Below are 24,231 nucleotides of genomic sequence, written 5' to 3' on the forward strand. Positions count from 1 at the left end.
GAGGGCAGGGACAAGAAAGGAAAAAGGAGGAGGAACCCAAAGGCTGGGGGATGGGAGGAGACAGCAGGGGGACTGAGGAAGGGGAGGAGACAGCAAGGACTAACAAAATTGGGAAAATTCAATGTTCATGCCCCCAGGATGCAGACTCCCCAAGCGGAATATGAGGTGCTGTTCCTCCAATTTACGGTGTTGCTCGCTGTGGCCATGGAGGAGACCCAGGACAGAGAGGTCGGAGACGGAGTGGGAGGGGGAGTTGAAGTGCTGAGCCACCGGGAGGTCAGCTTGGTTATTGCGGACCGAGCGGAGGTGTTCGGTGAAACAATCGCCCAACCTCCGCTTGGTCTCACCGATATAGATCTGCTGACATCTAGAGCAGCGGATGCAATAGATGAGGTTGGAGGAGATGCAGGTAAACCTCTGTCGCACCTGGAACGACTGCTTGGGTCCTTGAACGGAGTCGAGGGGGGAGGTAAAGGGACAAGTGTTGCATCTCTTGCGATTGCAAGGGAAAGTGCCCGGGGAGGGATTGGTACGAGAGGGACGGGAAGAATTGACAAGGGAGTTATGGAGGGAGCGGTCTTTGCGGAAGGCAGATATGGGGGGAGATGGGAAGATGTGGCGAGTGGTGGGGTCACGTTGGAGGTGGCGAAACTGACAGAGGATTACTTGTTGTATGTGACGGCTGGTGGGGTGAAAGGTGAGGACTAGGGCGACTCTGCCCTTGTTGCGAGTGGGGGGATGGGGAGAGAGAGCAGTGTTGCCGGGTATGGAAGAGACCCTGGTGCGAGCCTCATCTATGGTGGAGGAGGGGAACCCCCGTTCCCTGACTAATGAGGACATTTCAGATGTCCTGGTGTGGAACGCCTCATCCGTGGAGCAGATGCGGCGTAGACGGAGGAATTGGGAGTAGGGGATGGAGTCCTTACAGGAAGCAGGGTGGGAAGAAGTGTAGTCCAGATAGCCATGGGAGTCAGATGCCTACCTTATATCTGTGAGACGTTCCACATCAACTATTTCAGTTTGCCTACGCCAGCAGACAGTAAAGCATCCTGTAAATTCATCAGTAAATGTTGAAGTTATTTCTGGACCACTACTTAAAATTCAATCCCATTCAATATGTTAAAAGTTTGAATCATCAGTAACTTGGCCGTGGCAATGGTTGCAGCTCATTAAACTTTAATGAGCATTGCAAAATAAAATTGAAGCATAAGGAATTTGTTACTAATTACGAAGATAGACGCAATGTGCTGGAGTAACTAACTCCGTGGGTCAGGCAGCATCTCTGGAGACAAAGGATGGGTGATGTTTCAGGTTGGGACCCTACTTCAGACCTGACCCGACCCAAAACGTCACTCATCCTTTTTCTCCACAAATGCTGCTGAGTCACAAATCCAGCGCTTTGTGTCGATCTTAGGTATAAACCAGCATCCGCAGTTCCTTTCTACACATTGTGACTAATCACGTTGAATTAAGAGCAGATGCATAATTGGTCATTTCGATACATTCAGGGTCTATATATGCTGATAGGATTTTTTTCCAAACGTCAACCTTTTTCTAAACGCCATTTCAATTGTGTGACAAGAATCAGGTGCTGAACAAAACGTCACAGATCAGAGGGCATCGCTATAAGGTGAGAGGGATAGGTTTAAAGACGATGTGATTGTGTGGGACTAGTGGGAAACCTGGGGTGGTGGTGGTGGTGGAGGCAGCCCACATAATCCAGCACCATTCTCTCTTCTCCCTCTCTCGCCGGGCAGAAGATACAGAACCCTGAAAGCAGATTCAAGAATAGCTTCTCCCCGACTCATACTCACAGCATGGCCGTCACGAGGTCGTAGGTAGGTCGTGGCAGGCCGTGACGCTAGTGGTAGGTACTCGTGGCATCAAGTAGGTCGGGGCGTTTTTCTAGCCTGATGTTAAAAAGGTTGTGAAAGTGGGACAGGCCATTAACGCTCTAAACACTATATTTTACACTCTGGTATTTTGTTATTTGCAGTTCCTGTTGAACTTGTGTGTAGCTCGATTGTACTCGTGTATAGAATGATTGGATGGCACGCCAGCAAATAAAGTTTTTCACTGTACCTCGGCACACTTGACAATAGTTAACCAGAATTTCCCTGACTACTCCAATCTCTCACAAGCTCACCAACTCCACCCTAATTCTCTTACGATCCACTTATACCAGGGACAATATCCAGCGACCAGCTAATCTACCGATTGGTGAGTGTTTAGGACGTGCGAGGAAGCTGGATCACTAGCGAGAAACCCATGTGGTCACAGGGGGGAAAACCATGCATATTCCACAAGGCCAGCACTGTGAGTTGGCAGAGGTTTGCAACATTATGTCTGGGTTAGATGCAGGGAAGATGCTTCGAGGACCAGGAGCCAGATTTAAAATTCTCAGCAAAAGATGCAGGAAGAACAAGACCATAAACATCTCTACTCAGTAATTACGACAGGTTTAGTTTGGAGATACAGTGTGGGAAATGGTCCTTCGGCCCATCAAGTCCATGCTGACCAACAATCATCCTTACACTAGTTCTATCCCTCACTAGGGACACTTCACAGAAGCTAATTAACCTACGAACCTGTACGTCTTTGGAATGTGGACGTGAACCAGAGCACCCGGAGAGAACGTACAAACTCCGCACAGACAGCACAGTCAGGACCGAACCCGGGTCTCTGGCACTGTAAGGCAGCAACTCTACTGCTGCACCACCGTGCTGCCCAAAGTTAAGAGCCTTGCAGGATAGAGCAGTCATAGGCTGTTCAGCACCCTCTCTCCTCCCACCCCCTATCCTCCACTCAACCTAATTTTCCTGCCCTACCCTCTTCGACACGTGGTAACCTTCCCACCTCAGCTTTAAACACTTCCACAACCCTCAGCGGTAGAAAACTCCAAAGTTTCCCTAAATTTTAGTTTGGAGATACAACATGGAATCAGGCTCTTCGTCCCACTGAGTCCACACCGACCATCCATCACCCGTTCACACAGCGCTATGTTATCCCACTTTCTCATCCACTCCCTACACCCGAGGAGCAATTTTAGAAGCCAATTAACCTATAAAAACCCGCGGGAAATCAGCGCACCTGGCGGAAACCCACATGATCGCAGGGAGTACGTGCAAACTCCACACAGACAGCACCTGTAGTCAGGATCGATCACAGGTCTCTGGCGCTGTGAGGCAGCAACTCAACCCAGCTATGCCACTCTGCCAGCCATGGTAAGTAAAGTGTAGCAAGACATCTTTACTCTCAGACTCAAATCCTCAGAGTAATTGGGTCAAGATCTGAGGGAAGATAATTTGCAGAAAGACAGCTGTTAAGAGTGGGGGATGGTGGCAGTGAGGTTGCTCCTCCAGGCTGCAGTAGAGAAACAATGGGCCGAATGGTCTTGTATGTTATAGCAATTTTAATGATCAATACTAATCACTTTGGCTTGTGATACTTTATATAAAGCATCGTTACGTACATGATACAGGGAGAGATAGCAGGCAATAGAATTTACAGGAATCTACTGTGTCAGGTGAAACTGCAGATGCTGGTCAAACCCAACAGACATATCGTCCATTCATTTGTCTGAAGTACTGTCTATATCTCTCGTTACCCTTTCCCTCGACTTCCGTCTGAATAAGGGTCTCGACCCGAAACGTCACCTATTCCTTCTCTCCAGAGATGCTGCCTGTCCCGCTGAGTTACTCCTGTATTTTGTGTCTATCTGCAGGAATCTACAGCCACAAAGCCATCAGCAATGTGAAGATACAGAAGTCATTGAACGCTACAACTGGTCATATGGCAGGCTCCCTCTCCTTTTAACCTCAAGTGCACACACTTACAAGTGCCAGCACAGTCTTGGTTTCTGCTGACTAGGGGCTGAATTTGCAACTTAAACTTCTGGCTAAATGTTTTACATTCCAAATTCCAATGAGTATTTCTCCATGGCTTTATTGTGTACCGGGGATAATAGAAATGCTTGGAATGTTAAACGTTAGTCTCTTTATGTCCCACGTCGTGTTTTAAACTATTAGCAGTTTTTATGTGAACGACTCCCCTTGTTCTTGTGTTGTTTTAACATTCGATGGAAGCAATGTTACAGTATGTACCAGGCTCAAACTATAACTGTAGGTGCTGGAGTAACTCAGCGAGTCGGGCAAAATCTCTCGAGAGTATGGATAGGTAACGTTTCTTGTGTGTTCTTCAGAGTGTGAGCATGGAAACAGGCCCTTCGGCCCACTGAGTCCATGCCGTCCATCAATCACTTGTTCACGGTAGTTCTGTGTTATCCCACATTCCCATCAAATGCCTCCCGGCCATTCAGGACATTTTCCACCGGCAGTGCCTGCAGAAGGCACACAGCATCACCAAGGACCACAGCCACACAGCACGCAGACTGTTCTTGTTACCTTGAGGCAGACGATACAGTAACATGGTTGCACGTACCACCAGACTTAAGAACAGTTTTTAACGATCAGGCTTCTGAACTCATAAACACATCATTATATGTTGATTATTTTATTTATTATTTATTACATTTACCTACCAATGTCACTTTTATCTTATCTTATTTTTATCCTTGTAACATCATTGCTGAGGTGACCCGTTGTCTTGTCAAACACATTTCATTGTACCGTTGACCCTGTGTTAACAAATAAAACTGAACTGAACACTCCCTACACACTAGGGGTCAGTTTACAGAGGCCAATTAACCTACAAACCTGCACATCTCTGGGATGTGAGAAGAAACTGGAGCACCCGGAGTAGAACCCACTTGCTCACAAGCTTTCAGAGTCTGAAGAAGGGTCCCGACCTGAAACATTATGAATCTATGTTCTCCAGAGATGCTGCCTGACCCACTGAGCTACTCCAGCACTTTGTGTCTTTTCTAAACCAGCATCTGTAGTTCCATGTTTCTGCTCTTAACAATGACATGAGCTTGCTTTTAAACTTCAACGCTGGTGTTCAATCCATTTTGTCCAATGATGGCAGCTAGTTGTCCATTGTCTCCAAAATGCATTGTTGCCACTTGCCCCGGCTGTTCCAACAGAATCTCCCAAAGCTGCAAATTCAACGCAGAGATCATACGAGTCAAGTGCATGGATGCACCACCGCCTGTAGATTCACATTAAAGTTCAACACCATCCCAACATGGAATTATACCCGTGTAGGAAGGAACTGCAGATGCTGGTTTACACAAAAAGCTGGAGTAACTCAGCGGGTTCGGCAGCATCTCTAGAGGAAAGGAATAGGTGACTTTCTGGGACGTGACCCTTCTTCACAGTGAGTCGGAGGGGGGAGGGAAACGAGAGATATAGAAGGTATATATGACAAATGAATGAAAGATATGCAAAAACCAACGATGATCAAGGAAACGTGGAGCCAACAACGGTTCATTGTTGGCGGTGGGCTAGGTGATGACGAGTTATACAAACAGTGAAACTCAAAAGGACGACAGTGAAACTAGTACGACGCCTATGGTGGGGGAGGGACAGAGAGAGAGGGGATGCAAGGGTTACTTGAAGTTGGCCGGGTTGCCTTGCTGTATGTCTCACTGGCAAACGGACCAGCGGGTCCCAGGAGATTAATTTTGAAATTCCCATTCACTTTCAACTGCACCATGGAATCAGTCATCTATATCTCTGTAAATTCCTGCAGTACTTGGCATCATCTCCTTTGATATCAGCTTCTTGTTCTTTCCCATGCTTTGACATCCAGTTCATTTGATAATTTTGGTTACAATTGGTTGTTTTCTCTCGACAATGCCCGATAGTAAATCGTCAGATATACTTTGTGGCTAAATAATTCAGAGTCTTCTGAGACCCGAACATTTGATGCCCTTCTTAACCATGAACCTATTAATTTCTGCCTTGAACATTCCCAATGACTTGGCCTTCACAGCCGTCTGTGACAATGAATAGATCCACCACCCTCAAGCGGAGGAAATTCCACCATTTCCATTTTGAAGGTACGTCCTCGTATTCTGAGGCTGTGCCCTCTGGTTCTAGACTCTTCCAATACTGGAAACATCTGTTCCACATCCACTCTACCCCAGCCTTTCATTATCTGGTAGGATTCAATGAGATCCCACTCATCCTTCTAAACTCCAGCGAGTACAGACCCAGAGCCTTCAAACGCTCCTTATATGTTAACCCAAACATCCACAGGATCTTTCTTGTAAATCTCCTCTAGATCCTCTCCAACGCCAGCACATCCTTCCTCCGATGTGGGACCAAAAACTCTCATGATACTCCACAATACGGCCTCACTAATGCCTGATAAAGCCTCAGCATTGCTTTTATATTCTGGTGCCATCGAAATGAATGCCAGGCCAAAATGTCCAAAAGTAGACAAATCTCAGAGTCAGATACAGTGGAAACAGGCCCTTCGGCCCAACTTGCCCACACCACCAACAATGTCCCAGCTACTCTAATAGTCCCACTTGCCTGCGCTTGGTCCATATCCCTCCAAACCTGTCCTATCCATGTACCTGTCTAACTGTTTCTTAATCTTAAACAATGGGATAGTCCCAGCCTCAACTACCTCATCCGGCAGCTTGTTCCATAAATCCACCACCCATTGTGTGAAATAGTTACCCCTCAGATTCTTATTAAATATTTTCCCCTTCACCTTGAACCTATGTCCTCTGGTCCTCGATTCCCCAACTCTGGGCAAGAGACTCTGTGCATCTACCCAATCTATTGCTCCCATGATTTTGCAACACTTCTATAAGATACCCTCTCATCCTCCTGCGCCCCATGGAATAGAGACCAGCCTACTCAACCTCTCCCTATAGCTCCGACCCTTTAGTCCTGGCAACATCCTCGTAAATCTTCTCTGAACCCTATCAAGCTTGACAATACCTTTCCGACAATATGGGCCCAGAACTGAACACAATATTCCAAATGCGGTCTCACCAACATCTTATACAACTGCAACATGACCTCCCAACTTCTATACTCAATATTCTGAATCTTGAAGGCCAATGTGCCAAAAGCCTTTTTGACTACCTTATCTACCTGCGACTCGACCTTCAAGGAACCTTGCACCTGCACTCCTAGATCCCTCTGCTCTACAGCAGTCCCCAGAGTCCCGCCATTCACTGTGTAGGTTCTGCCCTTGTTAAGACTCCCAAAATGCAACACCTCACACTTCTCTGTATTAAATTCCATCAACCATCCCTCAGCCCACCTGGCCAATGGATCCAGATCCTGCTGCAATCTTTCACAAACAGTTTCACTATCTGCAAAACCGCTCACTTATGTATCATCAGCAAACTTGCTAATCTTGCCCTGTATGTTCTCACCCAAATCATTGATGTAGATGACAAACAGTAACGGGCCCAGCACCGAACCCTGTGGCACACCACTAGTCACAGGCCTCCAGTCTGAGAAGCAACCTTCCACCATCACCCTCTGCTTCTTTCCATGGAGCCAATTTGCTATCCAGCCAGGTATCTCTCCTTGGATCCCATGCGATCTAACCTTCCAGAGCAGCCCACCATGCGGAACCTTGTCAAATGCCTTACTGATGTCCATGTACACAACATCTACAGCTCTACCCTCATCAATCCTTTTGGTCACGACTTCAAACAAAGCAATAATATTTGTGACACAGGACCTCCCACATACAAAACCATGCTGACAATCCCTAATCAGCCTTTGCCCATCCAAATGCCTGTATAACCTATCCCTCAGAATACTCTCCAGTAACTTTCCAACTACAGATGTTAAGTTCATCGGACTATAGTTTCCAGCATTTTCCCTGCAGCCTTTCTTGAAAAGAGGCAGAACATTTGCCACCCTCTAGTCTTCCGGCACCTCTCCTGTATTTAAGGACGACTCGTAGATTTCAACCAGGGCTCCTGCAATTCCCTCTCTGGTTTCCTTGTCCTTGGATATCTTGACATTGCTATCTGTCAGATTTGATGCCCCACAAACTAATTCCATGACATAATATCAAAGCAACTCTCTGTACATGAAGTGCCCTAACTGTGATAAGGAGCAGAGTAAATGGCATTTTCTCACAACGTACAGATTCAAGTGATTTTTCTATTCAATAGCTATTACCGATAATGGATGTCCATCCTACTCAGAATACTCAAGACATTTCATATAGACCAGCTCCATCTACCATGTGTTCCTCCCTTCCCACTGTGACATTAAACCAGGATGCTCCCTTGACATAAAATCCCACAACACGAGTTAAACAAGAGTGGGAGAGGCTCCTTGGTTACCTGACCATGTTAGCCCTCAACCAATGCAATGAATCAGATCACTGGAGCGCTTGCATAGTGGGATCTTTCTGTGCATAAATTGACTGTCACGTTTCCAACGTTGTTACAATTACTGCTCTTTGAAAGTTTTCATTTGTTGGAGATCTCGAGAAGTAACATGGAGGCGGAAGGTGAACCGAATCACTCGTTTCAAGCATTGTGTAGGAAGGAAACTGCAGATGCTGCTTTAAACCGAAGATAGACTAAAAAAACTGGAGTAACTCAGCGATTGATAATCCTGACCTGGTCCTATTTACTGATGTCTCTTCACACTGACCTAGCGATGATAGATTATTAGCAGGATACGAGGTGCTCGCTCCACACCAAGTGCTGGAGGCGCATGCATTACCATCCGGAACGTCTGCTCAGGCAGCTGAGCCCGTATGCCCCGACTCGTGCCTGCATATTGGCAAAAGATAAAAGCGCTAATATCTACACAGATTCTCGCTATGTGTTTGGGGTTGCACATGACTTTGGGCAGTTATAAAAAATGAGGATTCATCACATCAACAGGAAAGACTATTAAGCATGATGTACTATTCTTACATTTATTGGATGCTATCCAATTGCCACAGCAAATTGCAGTTATTAAATGTGAGGCTCATACATCAGATGATGATGTATCAAAAGGAAACAGATCAGCTGATTATGTAGCCAAACAGATTGCCCTCAGGCAAACCCCGTAATTACAAGCGACTAAAATTAAGTCTGCAGCACAAGGAAGGCTACCGGTTAACATTGAAAGACCCCGGTTAGAATCGCAGGGTTTGAATCGGACCGTCGCAGGGCTTTTCATCGCCCCGTGCGGCTTAATCGGCCGCGGGACTTACCATCGCCCGCCGGGAGTTTTAACATCAAGAGCCTCGATCACCTCGACGCAGCAGTTTGACTGCCTGACCGCGGGGAGAAGAACCGGGAAGAGATAAGACTTTTGCTTTCCATCGCAGTGAGGAGGTGTTTGGAGATTCACTGTGATGGATGTTTGTGTGAAACTGTGTTTTTTTTTGTTTTTGCTGTTATGACTGCAGGAAAAGAAATTTTGTTCAAACTTTTGTTTGTTTGAATTACAATAAAAAGCATTCTATTCTATGTAACCCAGTTACAGGATGCCCAAAGCCTAGCATCACTCCAGGAAAATAATTCTTAGAGTCAAGCAGGGCGTCAAGACCCCATTGTCCACCCCTGATAGTCGGGTAGTTTGTCCCAGGAGCCTATCTTTGACCCCGTCTCACCTAGCCCATGGACAGGCTCACATGGGAAAAGTGGGAATGGCACATGCATTGTCCCAGCAATGGTATGCACCAGGTATATCAGTCACAATTGATAAAGGTGCAAGAACATGTCTGGTGTATCAACAAAATAATAGAGGGAAGATGCCTGCAGAATGTGATCACCCGCCACAACCTGAAATGCCTTTTGAGAATTTGCAAATTGATTTTGTACACATGCCAGCAGCAAAGGGTTTCAAGTACATTCTGGTCATAGTTGATACGTTCTCCAGATGCGTGGAAGCACGCCCTACAAGGAGGGATGATGCAATATTTTAATGAAAGAAATACCTAGATTCGGGATACCCACGGGAATAAACAGTGACAGAGGAACTCATTTCACCAGTAAATTAGTTCAGAACCCGTCAAAGGCTCTTGGGTTCCAGTGGGAATGACACATACCATATCAACCGGTCCTCAGGGATGGTGGAATGAGTACATGGGGAAATAAAAGCTACTTTGGCCAAAGTATGCCAGCAGAATAGGTTGTTGTGGCCAGACGCTATGCCCTTAGTGATATATGCCCTGGGAGATCAGAAAAATAGAAACAAGGGCCTAACACCTCACGAGATATAGATGGGACGACCAATGACAACAGGAACCCAACCCCCGATGTCTCCTGAGAAGATAGCCCTGGTATGGAATGAAGAAATATCCTGAAGATGTGCTCAAGCCATGTGTGAAAGCTTGTAAAATCTATGAGAAAAAAAGTTAAGCAGGCACAAGTGCCTCCGGCAGAAGGAAATAGGCACCCGTTGAAACCAGGAGATCAGGTTTGTGTGCGAGCAATGAACAAAGAATCTTTCTCTTCCAGGTGGAAAGGTCCATATTTGGTGCAACTAACACAGGCGGCAGTAAAAGTAAAAGAAAAACCTGATTGGTTACATGCCACCAGATGTGAACTGCATCACTCAGACGGAACCCTCGAGGAGAAGGAAACGCAAGAGCCGTAAATGTTTGTAGTGATAAGACGATGATAAAAATGTTTCAAAATGCGGACATATTCTTTATTAACCATCTTTGTAGTATTAAATACTTATGAATATATTAACATTATATGGGATCATAGAGGACATGAGAGTGAAGAGAGGCATCTAGATAGTTACGAGAAACAGGATGAAGGTAGAAGTTGGTGGATGAAATTCAACGGACAACTTTCACACGGAACATAGTGCACTCGCAGCTGAAAGAAAAAAAACAGGCTTCCTTATCTGATTAGAATGTTGGGTTTGTGCCCATATCCCTATGCATGCTGAAGAAGGGTAACTCTTTGCGAGCTCAAGGACAGGTTCCAACCAAATTATAATCAGACACGCATACCTCCATTTTTGCAACCGATCGAGAGAAAATATTAAAATCCTTTCTTACTATAACATAAGTGTTGATCACAAAGATCAGCAAGGAGGGAACTGTGGAAGAAAATATTAATATCCTCCCTTACTTAATTTTCATTGGAATTGAACACGGTAACGAAAGGGTGTTTGGATGTGACAATCGGCATCTCTCGTTGGCCAGGTGAAGAGATTTGTGGGAATCGGCAAAGTAAGATTAGACGTATCACCTCTTGTCTAGGAATGTGTTGATGGGTGGATGGTGAATGTAAACATGAAATAGTAGATGGGAGATAAGGAAGCTTGTTTCTCTCAGCTGTAGACAAAAATGCTGGAGAAACTCAGCGGATGAGGCAGCATCTATGGAGCGAAGGAAATATTCTGCCTCACCCGCTGAGTTTCTTCCAGCATTTTTGTCTACCTTCGATTTTCAGCATCTGCAGTTCCTTCTTAAACATTGTTTCTCTCAGCAGTGTGTTAGTCGACCCCTTACCGCTAGTAGCGTAGATACGCTGCAGTAAATGGGGGGGGGGGGGGGGGGGGCCTGATCATTGGCTCGGAGAGGGGATGGTGGCGCGATCCGCCTAAAAGTTGAGATAAAATAATGTCAAGATTGCCCTTGTATTGTGTTTGACGTATCTGTTGTTGAATAGGATTGACATAAACAAAAAAGTATGTTATGACTAATTAAATAATTGGTACCCGTGTAGTAGATAGTATAGTTTTGTATAGTTGTATCTAACAAAATACAAAAGTTGTTTACTGCACAGTATGACTGTCGACTAATTCTGCGGTGAAGTCAAAGAACTGATGAGCAGTCAACTGCCTCCATCTCTCCATGATGTCTTGCAAAAAAAGTCTCTTGAAGCAAACCTGCAAAGTCTCCGCTTTTCATTTTCTTTTAATTTCCATCTGAATTAATTTATTTCGCATGGTGACGGGGCATCTTGGTCGGGCATGGGCAAGTTGGGCCGAAGGGCCTGTTTCTGTGCTGTATTACTCTATGACCACGCCCGTTTACTAAAGAAACATTTTCCTTTGCAATAATGTGTTGCATCCACTGCATTAGTAAACCGTGCAATTTTTACAAGGAAAAAGGAACAAGATAAAGAAACACTGATTGCAATTCAAATGTATCGATATATTCAAACCCCGGATTGCAACAAGTCACAAGGACACCCGCACGTTCCGATCTAATGCACGGTTGGATACTTTTCTCTGCAACACAGATGGTTGTGGGAACGGGAGATAGGACATGGGAACCCGCACCCTGTGCTCAGTGTGAAAATGCTCACCCTTCCCCTTACCCGACATACAAATGCTGAAACAGAGACATGGAAAGGCTTTAGCTCCCTAAATGTATTCATTCACAAGATGTAGAATTCACCAACAAAGCCAGCATCTAATGTCCATCCCCCAACTGCCCCCGAGCAGAGCAACCTCTTCACACTCAACCATGATTGAGGTTAGTTTAGTTTAGAGATACAGCACAGAAACACGGGCAGTGGCCCACCGAGTGTGTGCTCACCGGCGATGCCCATACACTAACGCCATCCTGCACACACACGAGGGACAATTTACACTTACACCAAGCCAATGGTGTAGCTAAAGACCTGCACATCTTTGGAGTGTGGGAGAAACAGGATCCTGGAGAAAACCCACGCAGGTCACGGGGGGGGGGAATGTACAAACTCTGTACAGACGGCACCCGTAGTCAGGATCGAACCCGAGTCTCTGGCGCTGTGAGACAGCAACTCTACCGCTGCCCCATGTAGTTGTGGGGAATAAACAGGGTGGGAGATTCTGACACAGACCAGGCTGTTTTAAGGTTGACCTATTTCTTCCCCTGCTTTCCCCCAAAGGACATCACTGATTCATTGGCACGCGCGCGGGGTGGCGCCTGTATAGTCGTGAGTAGTCGCCCAAAGAGTCGTACCTTTTTCTTGTCACCGCTGGATTTACATGAAAATATTCGGCGGCCTGCTGCAACTATGACGGGTGCCATATTGTAACAATTCTACAGCTTCAAGCATATTGTTATTGATTCATGCTTCATTTGCTTCCAGAAAATATCTAAATACTAGGAACAGGCTAGAAAATGGAAGGTTAGACATATTTAATGGAAAGAGATGTGGAGTTAACATTTCACATTGGAGAGGCTACATCAGAACTGGGAATAAGAGACATGTGAGTTTTAAACTGAAGGGAAGGTGGTGGGAAGGTTAGACAGGCCATTCACTCAGAAGGTGGTAGGTATATGGAACAAGCAGCCGGAGGAAGTAGATGAGGTAGATACTATGGCAGGTGCATGGATATGAAGTTTTTTCCCAGCTGTAATCAGGCAACTGAACCATCAGATCACCAACTAGAGTGGTCCTGAGCTACCATCTACCTCTTTGGAGACCCCCAGACTATCTTTAATCGGACTTTATTTTGCACTGAATGTTATTCCCTTTATCTTGTGTCTGTACATAGTGGGCAGCTTGATTGTAATCAACTTTGGTCTTTCTGCTGATCGGATAAAGGCTGTTTGTTTCATTGTTTAATAGAGTTAAGTTTCGATCAAAACGATTGCTTGACAATGTCAATGCCTGGCCAATGCCAATGGCTTGGCAATATCAATGACTCGCGAATGCCAATGTCTTGGCAATGTCAATGACTCGCCAATGTCAATGCTTTGTCAGTTTCAATAGCCTCATTTGTTTCAATGGCCTCCACTGTGTAACTAGCATCCTGTGTACTTAAGGAGACAGTCTGCTATAACCAAAATCTGTTATAAAGAGGTCTGTGATAGCGAGAGCTTACAGTGTGGGAAGGAATTGAGATACTGGTTTTACACTGAAGATAGACACAAAAGGCTGAAGTGGGACAGACAGCATCTCTGGAGACGGCAGACCCTTTCGGTTCTGAATAAGTCTCGACCCGAAACGTCACCCATTCCTTCTCTCTAGAGATGCTGCCTGTCCCGCTGAGTTAGCCCAGCATTTTGAGTCTATCTACGAGGGTTTACAGCAGCTCACCAGGTTGGTCCAGTCTGACTACGAGGTGTCCCCCCCCCACCCTCCAAGAGTGAATGGACATGGGTGGGGGATAGAAAGGAGGGAGCAGCAGGAGGGGGGGGTGGGGAGATGTAATCTGTGTTCAGGGTTCCTAAGCAGCCACGGGAGCATCGGCAAGCTGCTGCTGCACTCACCTCTGCGCAGTCGGTTCCATCCACGTAACTGGAAGCGATTGGCAGGAGGCGAGAGCAACAGGCAGCCAAGACCCCGGCAAACCTCTGGCTCTGAATCCACAGCCCTAGCTCCGCCCCTCCCCACCCCACCGACCTTCACGCGATTCAGGGTGAAAGTGGAGATCAAACGCACATTTGGTCAAAGAAAACGGAAGCGAGAGAAAAGGAAGAGAATAAAACGATCGCGGTCTGTGGCAAAGTTGTCCTCATCGGAGTGTGGGTCAGGGCTTGGCTCCCTCTCACCTGCCCGCGGCGCTGGGTCTCACTGGCCGTGCTGGGAGACGGGACTGGTGGGGAGGCAGCCGTCTGGAGTGCGTGCGTGCGTGCAGCATTTCTGCGGCAGTATGCTTGCTGACTGCTTCTGATCACTGCATATGACAACCAGCTAAGACACTGCCAGAGAAACACTCACAGTGTACGGGAGATCCCGCGTGGCGTCCCCCAGCCTCCGTCCGTCCGTCCGTCCTCGCGCCCAACGGCGCTCAAGGGATGGCCGGAGCCCCGGACACGTTCACCAGCAGCCGCCGGGCGGGGACCACCATGGGAGGGAGGGGTGAGAGTGAACCTCCCTCTGGTGGAGCTGGAGCAAGTTTGTCATCATTCCTCACCGAGCCATCTTGCCTCCTTGCGGCGACCTCAGCCCAGCGCACGTCTCCCTGAGGGCAAAAACAGAGGACGTTTACAAAGCACAAAGCCACCTACAAACAAACCTGCTTCCAGATTAAACCCCCCCACCCCCATCCCCCACCAGGTTCGGAGCTATGGGCCCAAAACCCCTTGGGGTGAAATTCTTACGTCCGTCCGAGCTCGCGCCCAACGGCGCTCAAGGGATGGCCGGAGCCCCGGACACGTTCACCAGCAGCCGCCGGGCGGGGAGACCACCATGGGAGGGAGGGGTGAGAGTAAACCTCCCTCCGGTGCAGCTGGAGCAAGTTTGTCATCACTCCTCAGCGAGCCATCTTGCCTCCTTGCGGCGACCTCAGCCCAGCGCACGTCTCCCTGAGGGCAAAAACAGAGAACGTTTACAACACAGCACAAAGCCACCTACAAACAAACCTGCTTCCAGATTAACACCCTGTGTACGTCTTTGGGGCGTGGGAGGAAAGCGAAGACCCACGCGATCACGGGGAGAAGGTACAAACTCTATACAGACATCACCCATAATCTGGATCCAACCCGGGTCTCAGGCGCTGTGAGCACAGTAAGGCAGCAACACTACCATTGCGCCACCGTGGCTGCTCTTGTGTTTTTCTCAACATGTACAACACTTATTACTGAATATGAAGTTAGTTATTTTCCTATAACACAAGTGTGTACAGGAGGTTTAGACACTACTTTGGCCATGGGCTTGGTGTTCTTGTCTGAACACAAATCCTGGAGTTATAGCAGAAGCACTTTGTGTTTTAACAGTAATTCACCTGTCTAGCACGGTATAGGTGGGTGAAATATTTGAAGAGTTCACTGCCAACATCCCACTGATAAAAATGCTTTTTTGGGGAATCAGGTCCATTCTAACTTATTCTCTCGGGTTCACTCGCTAGTTTCAACGGCAGAAGACTAAAAAAAAAACACGTATTTTCCAGTAACGAGCTAGCAGAATGATTGCGTGATCAAACTCTGGCCTGGACCTCTCTCCCTGACCTTTACAGAGGCAGTGGGGCCTTGGTCATAAGGGTTAGGTTTCATTCCCAGCTAGAAAGCTTCCATCCAAATCTATTTTTTGCCTATTTTATTTTTAAAACAGCCTGAAGGGAACGGAAATTCATAAAGCATCTTTCACTGCTGCAGAACCCCTCAAATTCCTCTCCTCCAACAGCAAGCTTGTGAAATGAAACTGATCGCTAAAGAATAAAATCTGATGGCCACGTAGAGCAATTTGGTGAAGTTTCACGACCAAATTTACAATGACAAAGTAGCACAGACACACACACGCTCGCACGCAGACAGGCACATACGCAGACAGGCACACAGGCACGTGTGCACGCAGTCAGGCACAGGCGCACGCACATACACTCGGGCACACACGTACGCACAGGCACGCTCACACACAAAGCCAGGCTTGCACACACATACAGACACACAGAAACACACAACGCTTTTGTTGCAGCATACAATAAAATATTAGCAAAGATATTCAGTCCACAGTGGGATATAGTTGGAACCATTGAAGATCAAGAGGTTTTTACCTGTGTGCTTGAATAAGCGTTTCCAACATCTCGACATCACTGCTGGTACAGACGCATCTTCTGGATCTGTAAAGTACTGCTCGTTTCTTCAACGGATGATTGTAGCACCGTGTCTCTCTCCAGCGGGAGTTCACTGCTCAGGTAACATGCCACCTGATTGAACCTGACAATGTTAATGACAGCTTTGGTTTCAGATCCAACCACACCTATCCAGGTGAGTCAACATCGCCACGTAGCCCCCTAGTAGAATCTATCCCTCTGTCTCATCGGGGAACTCGTACATCGGCTGCAAACTCGGAAGGCGATGAGAGAGGGGAGACGGAGCCCGCAACGGCAACGAGCCAGGGACAGCCAGCGGGAGACACGATCCTAGCGTTGAACAGGTAACGCTCTGGTTAATCCTGTTTCCACTCGCATGCACTCTCAGCGGAGTTGAGAGCAGGAACAAATATGCCAAGCGCACAAACCGGTTGGGCGGGTGGCAAACCGAACAGAAATAACTGCCAAACCACTCCCGAGCCGCTCACATTCCTGTCTCTGTCAGTTTGGCAAGAAGCGGACGCCAGCCCATGGCTCAGCAAAACCTTCCCGCGCGGTTACGTTCAGGAAAGGAGCTCCCCGAGAGAGATGGGGGGGGGGTAGCAGAGACAAAAGGCATGCAGTGCGGGTGCAAAGGTCACGATCTCAGCCGCATTCCCTCGGGCATTTATTAACTCAGACCTAATTACAATCTGTCCTCCCAGCATCCAGGTCTCTCTCCAAACCCCTCTGCGAACGACAGATTAAAGAAAGAGTCACCAGTGTGATCTGAGTACTAGCACCAGGTCGATGATGTGGACAAGACAGGTTTGTGTGTTTAACAGGCAATGCTGAAGAAGGGTCTCGACCCGAAACGACACCCATTCCTTCCCTCCAGACTTTGAAGAAGGGTTTCGATCCGAAACGTCACCCATTCATTCTCTCCAGAGATGCTGCCCGTCCCGTTGAATTACTCCAGCTTTTTGTGTCTACCTTCGATTTAAACCAGAATCTGCAGCTCCTTCCTACACACGATGTCCCACTGACAGGTGAGCTAGTGCAGGCACAAATATTGCAAGCATGCAAACTGGTTGGGCTGGTAGCTGCTCACATCATTCCTCCACGCGACACATTCCTGGTTCCTCCCAGCAGTCTGAGAGCAGCCTTCACAGTCTCGTGACAAAACACTTTGGAATTCGTATCAACCCAACCATCCCTGGCAAGTTTACAGCCTGTGCCGTTTCAAAGTCAGGCACGGCCAACTCCTTCAACCCCTCTCCGCACACTGCGAGCAATGTGGGAAACGCAAAAATACAGCAGGATAGACGGGCCTGGGACTGAAGGTGACGCCTTCAGCAGCCGATGAGCCCAACCGGTGGTGCGGATAGGGGGCGACGTGGAAGTACGAAAAACACACGCAATTCCTCCTCACTACCGCAGTCCGTCTGAAGAAGGGTCCCGACCCAAAACGTCACCAGTCTGTTCCCCTCACGGATGCTGCCTGACCCGCTGAGTTATTCCAGCAATGCTCACAATTCCAGTACCTGCAGTTCCTCTTGCACATTGCACAACTCACTCTCAACATCCTCGCAACACGAGCATCTAACGGTGACTCCCAATGGGAATCCCGGCCCGGTTGAATGTTTGGAAGGTGCGAGAAGAGCAGTCAATGGCAAGATTGTGGATGCAGTTTACGTCGATTTTCAACAGGGCCCCCGATAAAATGCCCCCTAATAAGCCACCGAGCGACTGCGGAGCCCATGGACAAGGGGTGACTTCAATGTGAAGAGCAGAGAGGGGGAGTAGCAGGGTGGCTGGTGACGTCCCACCCTGGTCAGTTCCGGGACCACCACCACCACCGCTCTCCCCACTGTACAACGATGGCTTCGACCTTGGAATTAAATTCCTGAATTGGTTGATGATATCAAATCGGTGACAGTGAGGAAAAAGGGCAGCAAATTACTGGAGGACATCAATAAACTGGAGGGATCGGCAAGTAACGGGGCAGGTTTGGAGGGATATGTGCCAAACGCGGGCAGCTGGGAGTTTAAGAAGGAACTGCAGATGCTGGAAAATCGAAGGTAGACAAAAGTGCTGGAGAAACTCAGCGGGTGCAGCAGCATCTATGGAGCGAAGGAAATAGGCAATGTTTCGGGACGAAACCCCTTCCGGGTTTTGGCCCGAAACGTTACCTATTTCCTTCGCTCCATAGATGCTGCTGCACCCGCTGAGTTTCTCCAGCACTTTTGTCTACCTCCTGGTGTAACTGGGATATTTTGGCAGGTGTGGGCAGAAGGGCCTGTTTCTACACTGCACCACTCTTAGACTCCATGACATTAATATGATAATCTTTCTTGAAGGAATGGCCTGTCTACATGCTGTATGACCATGGCATTAACTGGAGTATCGTAGCCAATTTATTAAGCAAAACATACCATGCAGATGTGTCGGTGTGCTGGACTCTTCCTCTGAAATTCATTCCATTCCCTGCAGCATTGTATTCATTAAAGTGTAGTAATTTCTGTAGATTAGAATATACAGAAGTTTAGTTTTTTTTAATAATACAGGCCCTTCGGCACACCGAGTCCGCTCCGACCATCTTTCACCCCATTCATCCTAGCCCTATGATATCCCACTTTCTCATCCACTCCATGTACATAGAAAAATAGCAGGAGTAGGCCATTCCGCCTTTCGAGCAAGCACCGCCATTCAATATGATCATGGCTGATCATCTAAAATCAGTACCCCGTTCCTGCCTTTTCCCCATATCCCTCGATTCCTTTAGCCCTAAGAGCCAAATCTAACTCTCTCTTGAAAACATCCAGTGTATTGGCCTCCACTGCCTACTGTGGTGGAGAATTCCACAGAATCACAACTCTCTGGGTGAAAAGGTTTTTCCTCATCTCAGTCCTAAATGGTCTACCCCTTATTCTTAAACTGTGACCCCTGGTTCTGGACTCCCCCAACATCGGGAACATTTTTCCTGCATCTACCCAGTCCAATCCTTTAAGCATTTTATATGTTTCCATGATAGATCCCCTCTCATCCTAAATTCCAGTGAATACAAGCCCAGTCGATCCATTCTTTCATCATATGTCAGTCCCACCATCCTGGTGAACATATGCTGCACTCTCTCAATAGCAATAATGTCCTTGCTCAAATTAGGAGACCAAAATTGCACACAATACTCCAAGTGCGTGGCCCTGTACAACTGCAGTACGACCTCCTTGCCCCTCAAATCCTCTCACTATGAAGGCCAACATGCCATTAGCTTTCTTCACTGCCTGCTGTACCTGCATTAGTAATTTCAATGACTGATGTACAAGGACACCCAGGTCTCGTTGCAACTCCCCATTTCCTAATCGGCCACCATTCAGACAATAATCTGCCTTCCTGTACTTGCCACCAAAGTGGATAACCTCACATTTATCCACATTATACTGCATCTGCTCTGTCCACTCACCCACCCTATCCAAGTCACCCTGCAGCCTCCTAGCATCCTCATCACAGCTGACACAGCCACCCAGCTTTGTGACATCCACAAACTTGTCACATTTAATTCCCTCATCTAAATTGTTAATTGGGGCAATTTGCAGAGGCCGATTAACCGACAAACCAACACGTCATTGGGATGTGGAAGGAATCTGGAATACCTGGAGGAAACCCTTGCGGTCACAGGGAGAGCGTGCAAGCTCCACAATGACAGCACCTGAGGTCGGGATCGTACCTGGGTCTCTGGCACTGTGACGCTGCAGTGTTGTGTAATTTGTGCACTAAAAAAGGACACAAAGTGCTGGACTAACTCAGCGGGTCAGGCAGCATCGCTGGAGAATAAATGGATCAGCAACGTTTAGGTTCGGGACCCTTCCTCAGACTCTGTTCCGGATCGGGCCCCTTCTTCCGACTCCTCCTCCAGCAAGTTCCCACAAAGAGCAATGTGTTCAGGATCAGATAACGAGTTTCAACAGTGTCAATTGAGAGAGAATCGTTTCGCAACAATGCACGGGATTTTTCAACCAGTTTGAGCCCTTGGTTTAACATCTCTAAAAGCAGGACACTCAGTGTACTGGAGTCTCAGCCGAGGTTTGGTGCCCCAGTTTCCGGTAATATAACAACAAACCATGCAAATAAATACATTTGCTGAACTAAAACAGAGCACCAAATGCACGCCCACCTTGCCTTCACAGTACTGAGAAACCAAATCCTGACAGAATAAGGATTGGGTTTAGGTTCTGCATGAGCACTTGACACTGAACTTAACATAATGAATGATACGAACAGTCCAGAGTGAAAAATTAAATGAAGCACTCGCACCACATGCTCGAGACTCAACACTTTCGCCCAAGTCTGCTGAAACTTACAATAAAATCAATTCACTTCTCTGGCCCAAATATATATTGACAGCATTACAGAACACAATTAGCATTTATAAAATGCCTCTCCTATGCCAAGTTGGTATTAGTTTATTATTGTCAGAAAGTGAAAAGCTTTGTTTGTGTGCTATCCAGTGTTTCATAATATACCCAAGTACAATCAGGCCATGCACAAGTACAACAGGTAGCAAGTGCAGAGAGAGAAATCTACCAGAGGGTGGAATATCGTGCTACAGTGTTATAGCGTTACTGTTAAAGCTAAAGTGGAGATAAATAAAAGGGCAAGGTCTGTAATGACGTAGGTTGGGAGATTAAGACAACACCCAAGCTTATGGGAGGACGTTAAGTAGTCTGATAACAGTCAGGAAGAAACTGTTCTTGATTCTGGTGGTCTCAAGCGTTTGTATCTTCTGCTGGATGGGAGAGGGGAGAAGAGGCAGGAGATGGACCTGGATCACGCTGGATGCTTTCTTGCCGCAGAATGAAATGTAGATAAGAGTCCATGCAGGCGGGGAAGGGTCGGGTGGGAAGTTGGTTTGTGTGATGGACTGGGCTACATCCACAACGACGTGTTGTTAGACGGAGCTGCAGCCAAAGAGCATTATATAAGAGGATGCTTTCTGCAGTCCGTCTGTATACGATGATAGGAGTCATTGCCCCAAGCGCTTCAGGGAATTTTAATAGAACAATTTTGATGCAAAACTTCATTCAAAAATATTGAGTTGAAAGACCCACAAGCAAGTTTTATGCAGGAGTGAATTAGGGAGAGCAGTCCAGAATTTGGGCCCAGACAGCCAGTTAAAGGTCATAAGGAATAGGAGCAGAATTAAGCCATTCAGCCCATCAAGTCTACTCCGCCATTCAATCATGATCTATCTCTCCCTCTTAACCCCATTCTCCATCCTTCTCCCCATAACATCTGACACCTGTACTAATCAGGAGTCTATCTATCTCTGCCTTAAAGATATCCACTGACTTGGCCTCCGCAGCCTTCTGTGGCAATGAATTCAGATTCACCACCCACTGACTAAAGAAATTTCTCCTCATCTCCTTCCGAAAAGAACGTTCTTTAATTCTGAGACGATGACCTCTAGTCCTAGACTCTCCCACTGGTGGAAACATCCTCTCCACATCCACTCTATCCAAGCCTTTCACCATTCTGAATGTTTCAATGAGGTCCCCCCCCTCATTCTTCTAAACACCAGCAAGTACAGGCCCAGTGCCGACAAACGCCCATCATAGGTTAACATACTCATTCCTGGGATCATGCTTGTAAACCTCCTCTGGACCCTCTCCAGAGCCAGCACATCCTTCCTCAGATATGGTGCCCACAATATTCCAAATGCGGCCTTATCATTACATTATCATTACATCACATCCCTGTTTTTGTACACAAGCCCTCTTGAAATAAATGCCAGCATTGATTTTGCTTTCTTTACTACTGATTCTACTTGCAGATTAACATTTTGTGAATCCTGCACCAGCACTCCCAAGTTCCTTTGCACCTCCGATTTCAGGATTTTCACCCCATTTAGAAAATAGTCTACGCCTTTATTCCAACTACCAAGTTAAAGTTGATGTGCCCAAGACCCGAATTAGTGCAGCTCAAAATGCATCTCATTCCTGCAACCTCCCTCTTGTGGACACTAGGAACTGCAGATGCTGGTTTACAAAAAGACACACATAGTGTGGGAGTATCTCAGTTGGTCAGGCAGCATCTCAGGAGGACAGGGATGGGCGCCTATCCATGTTCTCAAGAGATGCTGCCTGACCCGCTAAATTACCATCCATCATCCCATTCACACCAGTTCTATGTTATCCCACTTTCTCATCCACACCCTGCACACCAGGTCTTGAGTCTGAAGAAGGGTCTCGACCCGAAACGTCACCCATTCCTTCTCTCCAGAGATGCTGCTTGTCCCGCTGAGTTACTGCAGCTTTTTGAGTCTATCTTCGATTTAAACCAGCATCTGCAGTTCCTCCCTGCACACCAGGGGCAACTTGCAAACTACCGACAAACCCACAGATCTTTGGGACGTGGGAGGAAACCCACCTGGTCACAGGGAGAACGTGCAAACTCCACGCAGACAGCACTCAGGCGATGTGATGTACCCTGCCCGCTGAGCCATTCCCTCACTGTATCACCTTAGTGGTACTTTTGGAAGCAGCAAGAGCCGACTAAATGCAAGTGCCACGGGAAGGACTGAATTAACTAATAAATAATATGGACAGTAAAATACTCGACAAATACATAAAAATAAATTAGCTGAAGTTAACATTGGTTCTTTGGAGGATGAGACGGGGGAGTTAATAAAAGGAAACACAGAAATGGGACATAGATCACATGCAGTCAGAGTGGATTAGTTTAACCTGGCATCATGTTTGGCATGGACATCGTGGGCCGAAGGGCCTGTTCTTGTGCTGTACTGTTCTGTGTTCTATGTTAAATGGACGAGATTCTAAAATCATTAATTGGATTCGCGTTTACAGGATAGAAAATACCAATAATATAGCCATCACTGAAAAATCTTACTTGGCAAACCAGCAGACTAAGTTCATATGTTATAGGAGCAGAATTAGGCCATTCGGCCCATTCAATCACGGCTGATCTTTCATGCCCTCTTAACCCCATTCTCCCGTCTTCTCCCCACAACGTCTGACACCCGTACGAATCAAAAATCCGTCAATCTCCGCTTTTAAAATATCACTGGACTTGGCCTCCACAGCCGTCTGAGGCAAGGAATTGCACAGATTCACCACCCTCGTGTTAAAGAGCACAAGGAGCCCTGGCTCTGAATATCTGATTCCCAGTGTAGGACTGCACGGTGGCGCAGTGGTAGAGTTGCTGCCTTACAGCGCCAGAGACCCGGATTCGATCCTGATTACAGGCGCTGCCTGTACTTTGTAAGCTCTCCCCACGACTGCGTGGGTTTTCTCCGGCTGCTCCGGTTTCCTCCCACATCCCAAATACGTGCAGCTTGTGGGTTAATTGGCCTCTGCAAATTGTCCCTTGTGCGTAGGACAGAACTAGTGTACTAGGTGTGGACTCCGTGGGCCGAAGGGCCTGTTTCCACGCTGTATCTCTAAACTAAAAACTAAACCAAACCCGTAGGCTAAAGAGCTGCAAGGGCCCAAAGATCTGCTTCCTAGGGTCTTCTAGAAAGCAGCTGCAGAGATGCTGAATGCATTGCTTGTGATGGCCTAAAATTCCACAGATTCTGGAGATGTTCCAGAGGATTGGAAAGCTGCAAATGTAACACCGCTACTTAATAAAAGGGAGTGCGACAGAAAGCAAGAATATCTGAGGCTGTCACCCTAAAGTCTGAAGATACACTAGAAAGGTGGATAAAGGTATTTGTTATGGTGTTACATAAAATATTATTATAGGACACAGGTTTAAGGGTTGTACACCCTCATGGATAACTGAGTTTATTGTGTAGGAAGGAACTGCTAATTCTGGTTTACATTAGAGATAGACACAAATTGCTGGAGTAACTCAGCGGGACAGGCAGCAACTCTGGAGAGAAGGAATGGGTGCCGTTTCGGGTCGAGAC

Source organism: Leucoraja erinacea, chromosome 30, assembly GCF_028641065.1.
Source record: "Leucoraja erinacea ecotype New England chromosome 30, Leri_hhj_1, whole genome shotgun sequence".
Taxonomy (NCBI): domain Eukaryota; kingdom Metazoa; phylum Chordata; class Chondrichthyes; order Rajiformes; family Rajidae; genus Leucoraja; species Leucoraja erinaceus.